Below are 16,961 nucleotides of genomic sequence, written 5' to 3'. Positions count from 1 at the left end.
ATTTTCAAATGAATTCCTAGTTTGTGTCAAGAAATTTATTTCCAATTAACAGTGTGTCAAGCACACAAGGTTTTCAAAAATATTATTATGCTCCCACTTACTTTCTTGAAACCACAAGCATCTTCATTACCCATTGATGAAGTCAAACCCCTTTGAACATTCCATCAAAACGAAGATTCCAACTCCATTTTGCTCTCTTCTATCCATTGATGGAACTCTAAAGCTAGCTAGCATCCTCTGGACCGACAAAATACTTTGGATTGTATCACATACAAGTCCTAGGTTGTATTTCCATTTCATGGAAATTCTTTTGTCATCCATGTTTCATATCTCACGTTTTGAAATATGTATTAATTGCTAGTTTAACCTGAACCGATTTTAAGCATTGCTTCGTGAGACAATCTCATTGTAGTCAACTCCCTGAACTTGTTATTGCAACAAGTCGAGCTTAATGGATAAAACATTTTATCCATATCAGTTTATAGTCCCATTACAATCTGTTAGACTCCAAGTCTCTCGGAGGGTTTATCAAGATTTAAATCCTGAATCATTTATGGAAACTATCTAGGATTATATTGGCATTTAGCCAATTCCCGAGTCAGGGCCCATCAACACTTCCCTATGTATCATAATTATACTGTTGTCTAACAACAATATCTCGTTTGCGCACCTGAGAGGTTTGCACGAGCTTTGCCTACATTGTTCAGCTGCAAGTTCGACCGAAGTCCATACATGTCATGTAGAGGCTTCCGTATCAGTCGCAGTAGGAAACTCTGGAATCACTTCCAAGGTTCCTTTCCTTTGACCTGATGACGAAGATACTTGTTATCTCATCGAGTTGCACTGTCCTCCCACTTACCCTTTTGCAAGAACTATTCTCTTTAAAAGCATACTGTTTTGTGGCAAAAATTCTTTGCCTCGATATAGTGGTGGGGGAATACCCAATGACTTGGGATAACTTACAAAGTAGCACTTGTCTGATTTGGAATAGGTTTCTAACCTTTTACAAAAGCCCCATATTCCAAATGATAAGAAAAGATATAACATGGTTGGGCGTACCATACCATGTCGTCATTTCAACAAGCCTGATGGAGCTCTTTTCAGTGTAAAAGTCGCAGTCTCTAAAGCATTACTCTTTAAAAGTGATAATGGCAAATTTATTTATGTCATCTTTGATCTTACCATGTCATAAATGGTTTGATTACACCTTCACAGACATTCCACTCATAGTGGTGTTCCGGGAGGTGTAAGTTATGAAACTCTTTTCACAACTCATCAGACATTCACTAAACTTGTAACTCAGATATTCCTTTCTGCAATCAAATTGTAGAAACATAATTTCCTTGTTATAATAACTTCTACTTCATTTTTGAAAACCTTTTGAATGATTTCAAAAGATCCATACTTACGTCTCATCAAGCAAACATCCATATATCTACTTGAGTCATTACTGAAGATATATAAATCCACTACTTGCAATAACATTTATTGAACTACACACATCAAAATGTATGATCACCAATAAGTTTGTTGCTCGTTCCTTATGGCATGTGAATGGTATTTTAGTCACTTCACTTTTCGGAGGAAAGTTGCAAGTGTCAGATGATTCAAAATCAAACGACTTCAAAAATCCATCATAATGGAATTTTTCCGTGCGGGTTTCTCCAATGTGACCAAATGCAGTGCCACATATGTGTGGTATTCTCATAGTCTTGCGACATTTAGCATCAGTGTTATGGATGTATCATTTTACCATCAATATTCATAACATACATCACATCTTGGATGGAAGCATGGCCCTTCATGTTATTCATAATATTGAACAACAATTGTTCTTTTATGAACAACCCTTTTGCAATAAACATTGTGCAATGGGCTAGAGTGTAAGAAACTATAAAATGAATTATGAAAGAAAACACAGAGGTAATATATTAATATCATTATTCATAACATACATCTCATTCATAATGAAAGTATGGCCCTTATGTTTATTCATAACACCGAACATCAAAAGTTCTCTTATGAACAATCATTTTGCAAGATACCTTATGCAAAGGGCTAGAGTGTGTAAAGCTCTAAAATGAATTATGAAAGAAAATACATAGGTAATACACCGATGGAAGGTATAGTAACTTTTACTATGTTCCCAGCACGTATCAAAAACCTCATTCCTGGCTAGTCTTTTAGGACATGGTAGTTCTTCCATCGATTCGCAATAGAATGCAATTGAGCGGGTATCTTTGTGATTAACTCACAATACCCAAGAATTAGTGATTAACATGTTTAACCATAATTCCCAAGAACTATATCTTTGACCAGCCTCATATACATCAAAAACTTGTATGACATTCATACATATGAGCTGGATATTCCAGTCTTCACTCCTTTTTCCTTTATACTTCTAATAGTTTAACTTTTAGTATTTCTCCTACTCGCAAAAGAAGCACCCAACTTAAGAGTGGCGTTAGCCCCGGACTTCCTAGGCGTGTAAGTCATACTAACACCCTTTGGGCACTTCCTTTCTCTTTAAGTTGTTTATTTTATTCACCTTTCATCATATTACAGGCGTTCTTCTGGATCCCTCTCTTATCAGTCTAATGCATAGTAAACACTTTACTAATAATTTGCAAACAAACATTGCTTTGTTTGTATCTGAAAACGATTTTCAGTTCCATGAATATCATACATATAACTATCCCAAACTTTCGAAGTTCGGGTCTCATGGAAGCAAACATTTTGCACTTGAGCGTAACAGAATTCTAGCATTTGGATCGAAGTACGAGAGTCACATCATCCATAGCATTCGCGGGAGGATACTGAAAGCATGCGATAGGACAAAGTCCTTCTCAGCACTCTTGAGGACAATCCTCACATTACATTACCAACCATAAAGTTTTAACCAAATATTTAACAGCTATTCAATTTTAATAGGGAAGGTGGAAATGCAAGCCATTTGTAACATCCCAAATTTTCAATTTGGAATGTTATACATTAGATCATCAATGCATATCATATTTTATTTTGCTTTTGGTTTTGATCCTAGAATTTCTACGCAACTCAAGGACCCACGGAGAGAGTTGGGGAATTCAATATTTCCATATTTGAGTTTTCTCAAATTTTGAGAATAGGATCATTTGATTTTTATTATTTTATCGTCAATTATTTCTATTACAAAAATATGAGAGAGGGAATAAAATGACTTTCCCAAAATAAAGAAATATTGAGGATTTAATAATAAAATCAAATAAGATTTTATTTCAGAGTTTTTCGTTATTTTATTTGAATTTAGGAAAAATGCGCGTTTTTCAAAATTGCATTTAGGCCCCAAATAAATGTTCACCTTGTGCGGCTTGATTTTAGAAGCCCGGAAAAAATTATTTCAGGATTTTTGAAGTCCGTTTAGTATTTCTTTTTATTTTTCTTCCGCGCATAATTATAAAAAAACGAACCGACCTAACGGGCCGTGTCCGACCCGGACTCTGGCCCGACTAGGCTTTATAAGCCGGGGGGAGGCCCAGCCGAAGCCAGCCGCCCGCGCCCCCCCGAAACCCTAGCCAGCGCCGCCCCGCCGCCGCCAGCGCCTGCGCCGCCGCCGCCGCCCGCCGCCGCACGCCGCCCGAGGTCGCCTCAAAATCCGTGCCTTTTTTTATTTTATTTTTTTCGAAAAAACCGTTCGGTTTTTCGTCGGTTTTTAGTTTCGGTTTTTTTAAATAGATCGGTTTTTCCAATTTATTTAATTAGCGATCGTTCGTCCATTCATTCGTTCTAACGAACGTTCGTCGTTTTTCTTTTTCTCGGATTTAACCCGCGATTTTTTTGATCGTGATTCCTGATCCGATTTTCGTTTTCGTATAACTTTTCGCTCGTTTATCGGAATCAGGCGATTCAAGCGCCTGGAGTTTCATCTCGAAACCCTCTATCCGTTTAATCAACTTAAACAAGTTTTTGCTACTGTAAAATTTGCCTTAGATCCAGATTAGTAGAACGAAGTTGTTTTCTTTCGTCGTTTGACTTTTGTTGCTTCATTTGATTTGATTCTTTTTGCCAACCGGAGTTGTTAAGTTTAACTATCTGGTTAGGTCTCTTATTTGAGTTTTACCTGTGCATTAGATGATTACTTATTGTATGCTTGTTTGTTTGTTTGTGATAGAATACCCAGAGTGCGCCGCTTGTTACTTCGAATCGCTAGGTTTCCTGGATCATCAGCAAGGCAAGTAACACTTTGATCATACTTTCTCTACTACCCAGTTTTATTGCATTAGATCAATCCTCACACATTGCATGAATAGGATCTAATTAAATTGTGGGATGGGAAGTAGTTGAGGTAGTACCTATTACCTGTTTACTATCAAACCTTTGGGAGTTACTTCTACGTTTGCTTATTGCCATGCTATGCTAGTAGACGTGGATTGGGTGAGTGATATCCATGACAGATGTGAGTATTGTTAATTAATGGTTTATCTAAGGTGGCAACATAAACACACATCTGGATGGATTGAGGCACCTGGGTAATCCAGGACTTGCCTGTTTTCTTTTGGACCGCCACCCAGGCTCAAAGGGATCATGAGATTATTCATGCTAGAAACTTCCGTGTGCAGCCACAAGCTGTTATGGGCTCTAGCATAGTTGACTAAGTTGTGCAAACTCTTACAATGGTAGACTAGCAGATGTAGGGGATGTAGGTGGTACGGTCTACCCGGTCGTAAGGTGCTAGCGCTTCTGAAATACTATGTCTCGGTCATCCGTCTTCTCAAACACCGTGTAGTGCGAGAAACCAAACGGAGGCGATCGAGTCTTGTGGGGAAAAGTGCGCAAACCTTTGTAGAGTGTATTAAACTAATCATGATTAGCCGTGTCCCCGGTTATGGACATCTTGAGTATCTAGTACCTGGATTATCATGTGAATCTCAACATGTTACTCTAAATTAATTTTGTTGGGTTTTGTTAATGATGATGCTTAATTGGGATTGAGAATGTTGTCAACCATTCTCAATGTTTAACAACTACCATGATAGTTAAATAAATGTATTCCTTTACAGTAGGGAAAAATTGGCTTTACGCAAAACTGTAACCATAGAGCTTTCCACCAGCCAAATATGCATATAGTATAGCTGTTTCATTCCATTACTCTCTATGTGTTACCTTGCCAGCATATTCAATGTGCTGACCCGTTTCAGGCTGCAACGTTAATGTTGCAGACTTTTCAGACAACGATTAAGGAGTTTTTAGGTCGTGGTTCTATACTCAGTGATGCCGTTGGAGTTGATGGACTCACTTACCTTCCAAGCCTTCCGCTGTTATCGTTATTAGATGGCCTTAAGCCATATTTATTGTAATAAGTTCTCTATTGAGACACTCGATGTAATAAGTGTGTGATTGCTACTCTGCTATAAATCCTCTGAGTACTGTGTGGTGTCAACATTACTAATCCAGGGATGACACCGGAGCACAGAGATTAGACTGTTTGAGGTCTGGTCGCTACAGAGATGGTATCAGAGCACACGCTGACTGTAGGACACGACCACTAAGCTAAAGACCTAGATCACTATTCACTCTCTTCTCTTCTGACTCCTCATCTTTTCTACTCTTTTAGGATGGCGGATGCAAGAAACAAGTTCACGCAACCGGATGAAGATACACCTTTTGGACGTCACTTGAAGGAAGTCACTAGATACCTGAACATAGGAGTACCAAGCTTCACCGGAACCTACAACACCACATTACCTGAAGAAGAGCGTTGGATGATTCAAGTTCAAGTTCCAGGAAGGACGTTCATGCACTGAGCCCATAGAGTTTTCTTTTGATGCACCAACTTGGAGTCTAGGAAAGAGCATGGCAGCTCACATCGCCATGGGACGCATTGGAGAAGTCTACCGCAATGATCTCAAGGATACTATCTACCAGATTTGTGGGCGCCGAGATGAGCACTGGGAGATGATCAGCACCAGGAAGGATAGATCCATTGCAGCTTTTATCCAGGAGTTAAACCAGCACATTCGACGACAGGAGAACCAGATGTGCGCCGACATGATAGACCTGAAGAAGGCAAGGACAAGAATCAAGGAACTGGAGGAAGAACTCAAGGCTACACGTGAAGATTATGAATAGGAAATTGAAGTATTGGTGGACAAGAATGCGGACCTAACAATGAAGATCAGGATATTTATGGGAGGCCCTACACCAGTAGATGAAGACGAAGAACCCAAGGAGATTAGCCCGGAAGACTACATCATCATCGACGACACCGACTCGGATCCAGATGATAGCGATGATGACTATGCTGATGAAGCCGGAGCAGATATCATGGAATTTGCAACCGAAGAATATTTCTAGTAGACCACCTCATCAGTAGTAGCAGTCCACCATGTAAATATAGTAGTCCGAGCACTTTTGCGATAGTTAGATCGATCGTATGCCCTTGTTTGATTGAATGAAGTGAATTGTTTGATTTTGCCTCATGTGCATATGGGTAGTGTTTTCTCTTTAGACCCCTCTATTCTTACATCTCATCTTTTCTAAACCCTCAGATGCCTCCGAGACGTGACCCCGGATTTACCTTTCCACCGGAGCTCACCCAGTTGATCCAGCAGCAGAACACATTGATGAAGTTGCTAGTCCAAAATCAGAACCAGGGGAACAACAACAGCAACCCACCACCACCACCACCTGTTGATCACTTAGCCCGTTTTCTTAGGCTGAATCCGCCGGTGTTTTCCAGTAGCACCGAGCCGATAGTAGCAGATGATTGGCTCCGCAAGGCAGCTAGAGAGTTGACCACAGCAGGATGCACAGATGTGGAGAAGGTGAAGTTTGCCGCACATCAGCTTGAAGGACCCGCAACATCATGGTGGGAAAATTTCACAGCCACTTTCCCTGTCGACACTGTCACATGGGACCAGTTTCAGCAGGCTTTTCGCACTGCCCATGTTTCAGCAGGAGCTATGGCCACGAAGAAGCGTGAGTTTCGCAACTTGCGCCAAGGAGGACGGACAGTTGGCCAATATGTGGAGGACTTTAGTAAATTAGCACGTTATGCCCCAGATGACGTTGCTACGGATGCAACAAAGCAGGAGAAGTTTCTGGAAGGACTGAATGATGAGTTGAGCATGCAGTTGATGGTAGCAACCTTCAACAACTACCAGGAGTTGGTAGATCGTGCTCTTATGATTGAAGGGAAGCAGCAGCAAATTGAAAATCGCAAGAGGAAGTATGGACAAGGGAAGTACAATTCAGGAGCTCAGGAGAAGCCATGTTTTACCCCTAGATCGGGAGGACATTTTCAGCATACTCATGGAGGAGGTAGCTCGCACAATCACAATGGCACCAAGAATGGTAATGGGAATGGAGGAAGCAACGGTCAGAATCGCACCAACCCATCAACCCCAGCCAAGAAAGACCTGAGCCAAGTCACTTGCTTTAAGTGTTCGAAGACCGGACATTATGCCAATGAATGTCCTGAATTACAAAATGGAAATAGCAATGGAAGCTCTGGGAAGAAGCCGAACCCTTTCAACAAGGGACAGGTGAACCACGTTAGCATGGAGGAGGTTGAAGCTCAGGCTGATGCAGTAATAGGTAAGTTTTTGGTTAAGTCATTTACTGCACTCGTTCTCTTTGGTACTGGTGCATCGCATTCATACATCTCAAGGGGATTTGTGGATAAGTATAACCTGTCAACCCAAGCCCTTAGGTCACTCATGTTAGTAACCTCGCCTGGAGCAGAATATATGGCTAGTCGATGGTGTGATCGGTTACCATTAAGGATTGGTAACTATGTTTTTCCCTCAGACCTAATAGTATTGGAACCCCAAGGATTGGATGTGATATTAGGCATGGATTGGTTATCAAAGTATGAAGGGAATATTGAATGTGCTAGTAAGTCAATTTTGCTTACCACACCAAAAGGGAGAAGGATTAAGTATGTATCCCGACATGTGCCAAAGAGGACTCAAGTAAATTGCTTAACAGGAGTTGTGCAGGAGGAAGTACCAGCAGTGAAGGATTTCCCTGAAGTATTTCCAGAAGAGTTGCCAGGCATGCCACCAGATAGAGATATTGAGTTTTTGACTGAGCTATTGCCAGGCACAGGGCCAATATCAAAGAGACCATATAGGATGCCTGCAAAGGATTTGATGGAGATTAAGAAGCAGATTAAGGAGTTATTGGATAAGGGATATATTCGCCCAAGTTCTTTGCCTTGGGGATCGCCAGTACTTCTAGTGGAGAAGAAGGATGGATTGTTAAGGATGGTTGTCGATTATCGAGGATTGAATGAAGTAACGATCAAGAACAAGTACCCACTACCAATGATCAATGATCTGTTTGATCGATTGCAAGGAGCTAAGGTATTTTCCAAGATCGATCTGCGATCAGGATACCACCAGTTGAAGATTCGAGAATAGAATATTCCTAAGACAGCTTTTACCACCAGGTATGGGTTGTACGAGTATACAGTTATGTCATTTGGTCTGACTAACGCACCTGCATATTTTATGAACATGATGAACAAAGTGTTTATGGAGTTCTTGGATAAGTTCGTCGTGGTGTTCATTGATGATATCCTGGTTTACTCGAAGAATGAAGAGGAGCATAAGGAGCATCTGTGTTTGGTACTTGGTAAGCTCAGAGACCATCAATTATATGCCAAGTTTAGCAAATGTGAATTTTGGTTGAAGGAAGTAGGATTCCTCGGACATGTTATATCTGGAGAAGGTATAGTAGTTGATCCCACTAAAGTTGATACTGTGACAAATTGGGAAGCACCAACAACAGTTGGAGAGATCCGTAGTTTTCTTGGACTCGCAGGATACTATCGGAGATTTACTAAGAATTTCTCAAAGATTGCGAAGCCTATGACGGAGTTATTAAAGAAGGATACCAAGTTCAAATGGACTAAGGAATGTGAGGCTAGTTTCAAGGAGTTGAAGAAACGCTTGGTTACTTCACCAGTGTTGATTTTGCCAGACCAGACCAAGGACTATGAGGTGTATTGCGACGCTTCACGTCGAGGACTTGGAGCAGTGCTTATGCAGGAAGGTAGAGTTGTTTCATATGCCTCAAGACAACTGAAACCTCATGAGTTGAATTATGCTACGCATGATTTGGAATTAGCAGCCGTAGTGCATGCACTGAAGACTTGGAGACATTTCCTCATTGGAAATCATTTTGAGATGTATACGGATCATAAGAGTTTAAAGTATATTTTCACCCAGAAGGAGTTGAATCTCAGACAACGGAGATGGTTGGAGCTCATCAAGGATTATGATATGAGATTGCATTACCATCCCGGAAAGGCTAATGTAGTAGCTGACGCATTAAGCCGTAAGAGTCATGTCAATACATTAATGACGGGAGAAATACCAAGGGAGTTAGCCGAAAATCTTCGTGAACTATGTTTGGAAATAGTTCCGAGAGGCTATGTAGCAGCATTGGAGATTCAGTCAACTTTGATGGATAGAATCAGAGAAGCCCAGAGGGCTGACAAGGAGATTGCCTCTATTAAGGAGAAACTGAGCAAGGGAAAGGCTAAGGGATTTCGTGAGGATGAGCATGATACCCTATGGTTTGAAGACCGTGTTTATGTGCCCAATGACCCGGAGATCAGGAAGTTGATTCTGCAAGAGGCACACGATTCACCATATTCGATTCACCCAGGAAATACCAAGATGTATTTGGATTTGAAGGATATTTTCTGGTGGACCGGAATGAAGAAAGATATTGCAAAGTATGTAGCAGTTTGTGATGTATGTCAGAGAGTAAAGGCAGAGCATCAGAAGCCAGCAGGATTGCTACAACCATTGCCGATACCCGAATGGAAGTGGGATAAGTTAGGCATGGATTTTATCACGAGATTGCCCAAAACACGTTCAGGCTATGACTCGATTTGGGTTTTAGTTGATCGATTGACGAAGGTAGCTCATTTCATCCCGGTAAAGACCACTTACACCAGTGCTAAGTTGGCAAGGATATACATGACCAGGATCGTATGTCGGCATGGAGTTCCGAGGAGTATCGTATCAGATAGAGGAACCCAGTTTACCTCAAAGTTCTGGAAGCAGTTGCATGAAACTTTGGGTACTAGGCTAGAATTCAGTACAGCTTTTCATCCACAGACAGATGGACAGACCGAGAGAGTCAATCAGATTTTGGAGGACATGCTGAGAGCTTGTGCGCTAGATTATGGATCTAGTTGGGACGACAATTTGCCATATGCAGAGTTCTCTTACAACAACAGTTACCAAACCAGTTTAAAGATGGCCCCTTTCGAAGCCTTGTACGGAAGGAGGTGCAGGACCCCGTTGTCATGGGACGAAGTTGGAGACCGCCAGTTGTTTGGACCTGACTTGATTAAAGAGTCTGAACAGAAGGTAAAGTTGATTCGCGATAGGCTCAAGATAGCCCAGTCCAGACAGAAGAGTTATGCAGATTCTAAACGCAAGGAGACTGTTTACGAAGTTGGAGATAGAGCTTATCTTCGAGTATCTCCACTTCGAGGAACAAAGCGTTTTGGAGTTAAGGGAAAGTTAGCACCATGATTTGTAGGACCATACTGAGTTTTGGAGCGTATGGGAGAAGTGGCCTACAAGTTGGAATTGCCCGAAGGATTGTTAGGAGTTCATGATGTGTTCCACGTTTCTCAGCTGAAGAAGTGCCACGCGGAGATGGCTGACATACCGTTGAGAGACACAGTGCCATTGGAAACAATTCAGTTGGACAACGATTTGACCTACGAGGAGAAACCAATTAAGATTCTCGAGTTTTCCAACCGAGTCACTCGCAGCAAGGTTATCAAGTTTTGCAAAGTTCAGTGGAGCCACCACACAGAGGATGAAGCCACCTGGGAGCGAGAGGAAGATTTGCTCAAGGACCACCCTCACCTATTTTCTAGCCAACCCGAATCTCGAGGGCGAGATTCATCTTAAGGGGGATAGGTTTGTAACATCCCAAATTTTCAATTTGGAATGTTATACATTAGATCATCAATGCATATCATATTTTATTTTGCTTTTGGTTTTGATCCTAGAATTTCTATGCAACTCAAGGACCCACGGAGAGAGTTGGGGAATTCATTATTTTCATATTTAAGTTTTCTCAAATTTTGAGAATAGGATCATTTGATTTTTATTATTTTATCGTCAATTATTTTTATTACAAAAATATGAGAGAGGGAATAAAATGACTTTCCCAAAATAAAGAAATATTGAGGATTTAATAATAAAATCAAATAAGATTTTATTTCGGACTTTTTCGTTATTTTATTTGAATTTAGGAAAAATGCGGGTTTTTCAAAATTGCATTTAGGCCCCAAATAAATGACCTTGTGCGGCTTGATTTTAGAAGCCCGGGAAAATTTATTTCGGGATTTTTGGAGTCCGTTTAGTATTTCTTTTTATTTTTCTTCCGCGCGTAATTATATAAAAACGAACCGACCTAACGGTACGTGTCCGACCCGGACTCTGGCCCGTCTAGACTTTATAAGCCGGGGGGAGGCCCAGCCGAAGCCAGCCCCCCCCCCCCCGAAACCCTAGCCAGCGCTGCCCCGCCGCCGCCGCCTGCTAGCGCCATGAAGGAAATATGCCCCAGAGGCAATAATAAAGTTTTTATGTATTTCCTTATATCATGATAAATGTTTATTATTCATGCTAGAATTGTATTAACCGGAAACATAATACATGTGTGAATACATAGACAAACAGAGTGTCACTAGTATGCCTCTACTTGACTAGCTCGTTAATCGAAGATGGTTATGTTTCCTAACCATGAACAAAAGAGTTGTTATTTGATTAACGGGATCACATCATTAGAAGAATGATGTGATTGACATGACCCATTCCATTAGCTTAGCACCCGATCGTTTAGTATGTTGCTATTGCTTTCTTCATGACTTATACATGTTCCTATGACTATGAGATTATGCAACTCCCGTTTGCCGGAGGAACACTTTGTGTGCTACCAAACGTCACAACGTAACTGGGTGATTATAAAGGAGCTCTACAGGTGTCTCCAAAGGTACATGTTGGGTTGGCGTATTTCGAGATTAGGATTTGTCACTCCGGATTGTCGGAGAGGTATCTCTGGGCCCTCTCGGTAATGCACATCACATAAGCCTTGCAAGCATTGCAACTAATGAGTTAGTTGCGGAGATGATGTATTTACGGAACGAGTAAAGAGACTTGCCAGTAACGAGATTGAACTAGGTATAGGATACCGACGATCGAATCTCGGGCAAGTAACATACCGATGACAAAGGGAACAACGTATGTTGTTATGCGGTCTGACCGATAAAAGATCTTCGTAGAATATGTAGGAGCCAATATGAGCATCCAGGTTCCGCTATTGGTTATTGACCGGAGACGTGTCTCGGTCATGTCTACATTGTTCTCGAACCCGTAGGGTCCGCACGCTTAAGGTTACGATGACAGTTATATTATGAGTTTATGCATTTTGATGTACCGAAGGTTGTTTGGAGTCCCGGATGTGATCACGGACATGACGAGGAGTCTCGAAATGGTCGAGACATAAAGATTGATATATTGGAAGCCTATGTTTGGATATCGGAAGTGTTCCGGGTGAAATCGGGATTTTACCGGAGTACCAGGAGGTTACCGGAACCCCCCGGGAGCTATATGGGCCTAAGTGGGCCTTAGTGGAAAAGAGAAGGGGCAGCCCAAGATGGGCCGCGCGCCCCTCCCCTCCCTTGGTCTGAATAGGACAAGGAGAGGAGGCCGGCCCCCCTCTCTCTTTTCCCCCCTCCGCGAATCCTATTCCAACTAGGATTGGGGGGGGGGGAATCCTACTCCCAGAGGGAGTAGGACTCCTCCTGGCGCACCTCTCCTAGGCCGGCCGCACCCCCCCCCCCTTGAGCCTTTATATACGGAGGCAGGGGCACCCCAGAGAAACACAAGTTGATCCACGTGATCATATTCTTAGCCGTGTGCGGTGCCCCCTTCCACCATAGTCCTCGATAATATTGTAGCGGTGCTTAGGCGAAGCCCTGCTGCGGTAGTACATCAAGATCGTCACCACACCGTCGTGCTGACGGAACTCTTCCCCGACACTTTGCTGGATCGGAGTCCGGGGATCTTCATCGAGCTGAAGAGGTGCTAGAACTCGGAGGTGCCGTAGTTTCGGTGCTTGATCGGTCGGGTCGCGAAGACGTACGACTACATCAACCGCGTTGTCATAACGCTTCCGCTTTCGGTCTATGAGGGTACGTAGACAACACTCTCCCCTCTCGTTGCTATGCATCACCATGATCTTGCGTGAGCGTAGGAAAAATTTTGAAATTACTACGAAACCCAACAGTGGCATCCGAGCCTAGGTTTTATGTGTTGATGTTATATGCACGAGTAGAACACAAGTGAGTTGTGGGCGATATAAGTCATACTGCTTACCAGCATGTCATACTTTGGTTCGGCGGTATTGTTGGACGAAGCGGCCTGGACCGACATTACGCGTACGCTTACGCGAGACCGGTTCTCCCGACGTGCTTTGCACAAAGGTGGCTAGCGGGTGTCAGTATCTCCAACTTTAGTTTAACCGAGTGTGGCTACGCCGGTCCTTGCGAAGGTTAAAACAACACCAACTTGAGAAACTATCGTTGTGGTTTTGATGCGTAGGTAAGATTGGTTCTTACTTAAGCCCGTAGCAGCCACGTAAAACTTGCAACAACAAAGTAGAGGACGTCTAACTTGTTTTTGCAGGGCATGTTGTGATGTGATATGGTCAAGACATAATGCTAAATTTTATTGTATGAGATGATCATGTTTTGTAACCAAGTTATCGGCAACTGGCAGGAGCCATATGGTTGTCGCTTTATTGTATGCAATGCAATTGCGCTGTAATGCTTTACTTTATCACTAAGCGGTAGCGATAGTCGTGGAAGCATAAGATTGGTGAGACGACAACGATGCTACGATGGTGATAAAGGTGTCGCACCGGTGACGATGGTGATCATGACGGTGTTTCGAAGATGGAGATCACAAGCACAAGATGATGATGGCCATATCATATCACTTATATTGATTGCATGTGATGTTTATCTTTTATGCATCTTATCTTGCTTTGTTTGACGGTAGCATTTTAAGATGATCTCTCACTAATTATCAAGAAGTGTTCTCCCTGAGTATGCACCGTTGCGAAAGTTCTTCGTGCTGAGACACCACGTGATGATCGGGTGTGATAGGCTCTACGTTCAAATACAACGGGTGCAAAACAGTTGCACACGCGGAATACTCAGGTTATACTTGACGAGCCAAGCATATACAGATATGGCCTCGGAACATGGAGACCGAAAGGTCGAGCCTGAATCATATAGTAGATATGATCAACATAGGGATGTTCACCAATGAAACTGCTCCATCTCACGTGATGATCAGACATGGTTTAGTTGATTTGGATCACGTGATCACTTAGAGGATTAGAGGGATGTCTATCTAAGTGGGAGTTCTTAAGTAATATGATTAATTGAACTTAAATTTATCATGAACTTAGTCCTGGTAGTATTTTGCAAATCATGTTGTAGATCAATAGCTCGCGTTGTTGCTTCCCTGTGTTTATTTTGATATGTTCCTAGAGAAAATTGTGTTGAAAGATGTTAGTAGCAATGATGCGGATTGGATCCGTGATCTGAGGTTTATCCTCATTGCTGCACAGAAGAATTATGTCCTTGATGCACCGCTAGGTGACAGACCTATTGCAGGAGCAGATGCAGACGTTATGAACGTTTGGCTAGCTCAATATGATGACTACTTGATAGTTTAGTGCACCATGCTTAACAGCTTAGAATCGGGACTTCAAAGATGTTTTGAATGTCATGGACCATATGAGATGTTCCAGGAGTTGAAGTTAATATTTTGAGCAAATACCCGAGTTGAGAGATATGAAGTCTCCAACAAGTTCTATAGCTAAAAGATGGAGGAGCATCGCTCAACTAGTGAGCATGTGCTCAGATTGTCTGGGTACTACAATCACTTGAATCAAGTGGGAGTTAATCTTCCAGATAAAATAGTGATTGACAGAATTCTCTAGTCACCATCACCAAGTTAGTAGAACTTCGTGATGAACTATGATATGCAAGGGATAACGGAAACGATTCCCAAGCTCTTCGTAATGCTGAAATCGACGAAGGTAGAAGTCAAGAAAAACATCAAGTGTTGATGGTTGACAAGACCACTAGTTTCAAGAAAAGGGCAAAGGGAAGAAAGGGAACTTCAAGAAGAATGGCAAGCGAGTTGCTGCTCAAGTGAAGAAGCCCAAGTCTGGACCTAAGCCTGATACTAAGTGCTTCTACTACAAAGGAACTGGTCACTAGAAGCGGAACTACCCCAAGTATTTGGCGGATAAGAAGGATGGCAAAGTGAACAAAGGTATATTTGATATACAGATTATTGATGTGTAGTTTACTAGTGTTCATAGCAACCCCTCGGTATTTGATACTGGTTCAGTTGCTAAGAGTAGTAACTCAAAACGGGAGTTGCAGAATGAACAGATACTAGTTAAGGGTGAAGTGACGATGTGTGTTGGAAGTAGTTCCAAGATTGATATGATCATCATCGCACACTCCCTATACTTTCGGGATTAGTGTTGAACCTAAATAAGTGTTATTTGGTGTTTGCGTTGAGCATGAATATGATCTGATCATGTTTATTGTAATACGGTTATTCATTTAAGTAAGAGAATAAATTGTTGTCCTGTTTACATGAATAAAACCTTATATGGTTACACACCCAATGAAAATAGTTCGTTGGATCTCGATCGTAGTGATACACATAATCATAATATTGAAACCAAAAGATGCAAAGTTAATAATGATAGTGCAACTTATTTGTGGCACTGCTGTTTAGGTCATATTGGTGTAAACCGCATGAAGAAACTCCATGCTGATGGGCTTTTGGAATCACTTGATTATGAATCACTTGATGCTTGCGAACCATGCCTTGTGTGCAAGATGACTAAGACTCCGTTCTCCGGAACAATGGAGCGAGCAACTGACTTATTGGAAATAATACATACTGATGTATGTGATCCGATGAGTGTTGAGGCTCGCGGTGGGTATCGTTATTTTCTGACCTTCACAGATGATTTGAGCAGATATGGGTATATCTACTTGATGAAACACAAGTCTGAAACATTTGAATAGTTCAAAGAATTTCAGAGTGAAGTGGAAAATCATCGTAAAAAGAAAATAAAGTTTCTACGTTCTGATCGTAGAGAAGAGTATTTGAGTTATGATTTTGGCCTTTAGTTAAAAACAATGTGAAATAGTTTCACTACTCACGCCACCTGGAACACCACAATGTAATGGTGTGTCCGAACATCATAACCGTACTTTATTAGATATGGTGCGATCTATGATGTCTCTTACCGATCTACCACTATCGTTTTGGGGTTATGCATTAGAGACAACTGCATTCACGTTAAATAGGGAACCATCTAAATCCGTTGAGACGACACCATATGAACTATGGTTTGGCAAGAAACCCAAGCTGTCATTTCTTAAAGTTTGAGGTTGCAATGCTTATGTGAAAAAGTTTCAACCTGATAAGCTCAAACCCAAATCGGAGAAGTGCGTCTTCATAGGATACCCAAAAATAAAAATGTTGGGTACACCTTCTATCACAGATCCGAAGGCAAGCTATTCGTTGCTGGGAATGGATCCTTTCTAGAGAAGGAGTTTCTCTCAAAAGAAGTGAATGGGAGGAAAGTAGAACTTGATAAGGTAATTGTACCTTCTCCCTTATTGGAAAGTAGTTCATCACAGAAATCTGTTCCTGTGACTACTACACCAATTAGTGAGGAAGCTAATGATGATGATCATGTAACTTCAGATCAAGTTACTACCAAACCTCGTAGGTAAACCAGAGTGAGATCCGCACCAGAGTGGTACGGTAATCCTGTTCTGGAAGTCATGTTACTTGACCATGACGAGTCTACGAACTATGAGGAAGCGATGATGAGCC

The sequence above is a fragment of the Triticum urartu genome, chromosome 2, assembly GCF_003073215.2.
Source record: "Triticum urartu cultivar G1812 chromosome 2, Tu2.1, whole genome shotgun sequence".
Lineage (NCBI taxonomy): Eukaryota > Viridiplantae > Streptophyta > Magnoliopsida > Poales > Poaceae > Triticum > Triticum urartu.
Note: the sequence above shows the minus strand (reverse complement) of the source record.